Raw genomic sequence first — 5,290 nt, 5'->3', positions numbered from 1 at the left:
ACTAGCTTGATATTCACATCATACACTAGCTTGATATTCACACCATACACTAGTCTGATATTCACACCATACACTAGTCTGATATTCACACCATACACTAGTCTGATATTCACACCATACACTAGTCTGATATTCACACCATACACTAGTCTGATATTCACACCATACACTAGTCTGATATTCACACCATACACTAGTCTGATATTCACACCATACACTAGTCTGATATTCACACCATACACTAGTCTGATATTCACACCATACACTAGTCTGATATTCACATCATACACTAGCTTGATATTCACATCATACACTAGCTTGATATTCACATCATACACTAGCTTGATATTCACACCATACACTAGTCTGATATTCACATCATACACTAGCTTGATATTCACATCATACACTAGCTTGATATTCACATCATACACTAGTCTGATATTCACACCATACACTAGTCTGATATTCACACCATACACTAGTCTGATATTCACACCATACACTAGTCTGATATTCACATCATACACTAGTCTGATATTCACATCATACACTAGTCTGATATTCACATCATACACTAGTCTGATATTCACATCATACACTAGTCTGATATTCACACCATACACTAGTCTGATATTCACACCATACACTAGTCTGATATTCACATCATACACTAGTCTGATATTCACATCATACACTAGTCTGATATTCACACCATACACTAGTCTGATATTCACATCATACACTAGTCTGATATTCACACCATACACTAGTCTGATATTCACACCATACACTAGTCTGATATTCACACCATACACTAGTCTGATATTCACATCATACACTAGTCTGATATTCACATCATACACTAGTCTGATATTCACATCATACACTAGTCTGATATTCACATCATACACTAGTCTTGATATTCACACCATACACTAGTCTGATATTCACACCATACACTAGTCTGATATTCACATCATACACTAGTCTGATATTCACATCATACACTAGTCTGATATTCACATCATACACTAGTCTGATATTCGCATCATACACTAGCTTGATATTCACACCATACACTAGTCTGATATTCACATCATACACTAGTCTGATATTCACACCATACACTAGTCTGATATTCACATCATACACTAGTCTGATATTCACATCATACACTAGTCTGATATTCACACCATACACTAGTCTGATATTCACACCATACACTAGTCTGATATTCACACCATACACTAGCTTGATATTCACATCATACACTAGTCTGATATTCACACCATACACTAGCTTGATATTCACATCATACACTAGTCTGATATTCACACCATACACTAGTCTGATATTCACACCATACACTAGTCTGATATTCACACCATACACTAGTCTGATATTCACATCATACACTAGTCTGATATTCACACCATACACTAGTCTGATATTCACACCATACACTAGTCTGATATTCACATCATACACTAGTCTGATATTCACACCATACACTAGTCTGATATTCACACCATACACTAGTCTGATATTCACATCATACACTAGTCTGATATTCACATCATACACTAGTCTGATATTCACACCATACACTAGCTTGATATTCACATCATACACTAGTCTGATATTCACATCATACACTAGCTTGATATTCACACCATACACTAGTCTGATATTCACATCATACACTAGTCTGATATTCACACCATACACTAGTCTGATATTCACACCATACACTAGTCTGATATTCACACCATACACTAGCTTGATATTCACATCATACACTAGTCTGATATTCACATCATACACTAGCTTGATATTCACACCATACACTAGTCTGATATTCACATCATACACTAGTCTGATATTCACATCATACACTAGTCTGATATTCACACCATACACTAGTCTTGATATTCACATCATACACTAGTCTGATATTCACACCATACACTAGCTTGATATTCACATCATACACTAGCTTGATATTCACATCATACACTAGTCTGATATTCACATCATACACTAGTCTGATATTCACACCATACACTAGTCTGATATTCACACCATACACTAGTCTGATATTCACACCATACACTAGCTTGATATTCACATCATACACTAGTCTGATATTCACATCATACACTAGCTTGATATTCACACCATACACTAGTCTGATATTCACATCATACACTAGTCTGATATTCACATCATACACTAGTCTGATATTCACACCATACACTAGTCTTGATATTCACATCATACACTAGTCTGATATTCACACCATACACTAGCTTGATATTCACATCATACACTAGTCTGATATTCACATCATACACTAGCTTGATATTCACATCATACACTAGCTTGATATTCACATCATACACTAGTCTGATATTCACACCATACACTAGCCTGATATTCACACCATACACTAGTCTGATATTCACATCATACACTAGTCTGATATTCACATCATACACTAGTCTGATATTCACATCATACACTAGTCTGATATTCACATCATACACTAGTCTGATATTCACATCATACACTAGTCTTGATATTCACACCATACACTAGTCTGATATTCACACCATACACTAGTCTGATATTCACATCATACACTAGTCTGATATTCACATCATACACTAGTCTGATATTCACATCATACACTAGTCTTGATATTCACACCATACACTAGTCTGATATTCACACCATACACTAGCTTGATATTCACATCATACACTAGTCTGATATTCACATCATACACTAGTCTGATATTCACATCATACACTAGTCTGATATTCACACCATACACTAGTCTGATATTCACATCATACACTAGCTTGATATTCACATCATACACTAGTCTGATATTCACACCATACACTAGCTTGATATTCACATCATACACTAGTCTGATATTCACACCATACACTAGTCTGATATTCACACCATACACTAGTCTGATATTCACACCATACACTAGTCTGATATTCACACCATACACTAGCTTGATATTCACATCATACACTAGTCTGATATTCACATCATACACTAGCTTGATATTCACACCATACACTAGTCTGATATTCACATCATACACTAGTCTGATATTCACATCATACACTAGCTTGATATTCACACCATACACTAGTCTGATATTCACATCATACACTAGTCTGATATTCACATCATACACTAGTCTGATATTCACACCATACACTAGTCTGATATTCACACCATACACTAGTCTGATATTCACACCATACACTAGCTTGATATTCACATCATACACTAGTCTGATATTCACACCATACACTAGCTTGATATTCACATCATACACTAGTCTGATATTCACACCATACACTAGCTTGATATTCACATCATACACTAGTCTGATATTCACACCATACACTAGCTTGATATTCACATCATACACTAGTCTGATATTCACATCATACACTAGCTTGATATTCACACCATACACTAGTCTGATATTCACATCATACACTAGTCTGATATTCACCTCATACACTAGTCTGATATTCACATCATACACTAGCTTGATATTCACACCATACACTAGTCTGATATTCACATCATACACTAGTCTGATATTCACATCATACACTAGTCTGATATTCACATCATACACTAGTCTGATATTCACACCATACACTAGCTTGATATTCACATCATACACTAGTCTGATATTCACATCATACACTAGTCTGATATTCACACCATACACTAGTCTGATATTCACACCATACACTAGTCTGATATTCACACCATACACTAGTCTGATATTCACATCATACACTAGTCTGATATTCACATCATACACTAGTCTGATATTCACACCATACACTAGTCTGATATTCACACCATACACTAGTCTGATATTCACATCATACACTAGTCTGATATTCACATCATACACTAGTCTGATATTCACACCATACACTAGTCTGATATTCACACCATACACTAGCTTGATATTCACACCATACACTAGTCTGATATTCACACCATACACTAGTCTGATATTCACACCATACACTAGTCTGATATTCACACCATACACTAGTCTGATATTCACATCATACACTAGTCTGATATTCACATCATACACTAGTCTGATATTCACACCATACACTAGTCTGATATTCACACCATACACTAGTCTGATATTCACATCATACACTAGCTTGATATTCACATCATACACTAGTCTGATATTCACACTCATACACTAGCTTGATATTCACACCATACACTAGTCTTGATATTCACATCATACACTAGTCTGATATTCACATCATACACTAGTCTGATATTCACATCATACACTAGTCTGATATTCACATCATACACTAGTCTGATATTCACATCATACACTAGTCTGATATTCACATCATACACTAGTCTGATATTCACATCATACACTAGTCTGATATTCACATCATACACTAGTCTGATATTCACACCATACACTAGTCTGATATTCACATCATACACTAGTCTGATATTCACATCATACACTAGTCTGATATTCACACCATACACTAGTCTGATATTCACACCATACACTAGTCTGATATTCACACCATACACTAGTCTTGATATTCACATCATACACTAGTCTGATATTCACACCATACACTAGTCTGATATTCACATCATACACTAGTCTGATATTCACACCATACACTAGTCTGATATTCACACCATACACTAGTCTGATATTCACACCATACACTAGTCTGATAATTCACACCATACACTAGTCTTGATATTCACATCATACACTAGCTTGATATTCACATCATACACTAGTCTGATATTCACACCATACACTAGTCTGATATTCACACCATACACTAGTCTGATATTCACACCATACACTAGTCTTGATATTCACATCATACACTAGTCTGATATTCACACATACACTAGTCTGATATTCACACCATACACTAGTCTGATATTCACATCATACACTAGTCTGATATTCACATCATACACAGCTCTGATATTCACACCATACACTAGTCTGATATTCACATCATACACTAGTCTTGATATTCACATCATACACTAGCATATTCACATCATACACTAGTCTGATATTCACATCATACACTAGTCTGATATTCACACCATACACTAGTCTGATATTCACATCATACACTAGTCTGATATTCACATCATACACTAGTCTTGATATTCACATCATACACTAGCTTGATATTCACATCATACA

The sequence above is a fragment of the Poromitra crassiceps genome, assembly GCF_964638095.1.
Source record: "Poromitra crassiceps genome assembly, chromosome: 13".
NCBI lineage: Eukaryota > Metazoa > Chordata > Actinopteri > Beryciformes > Melamphaidae > Poromitra > Poromitra crassiceps.
This window is presented reverse-complemented; position numbering follows the sequence as displayed.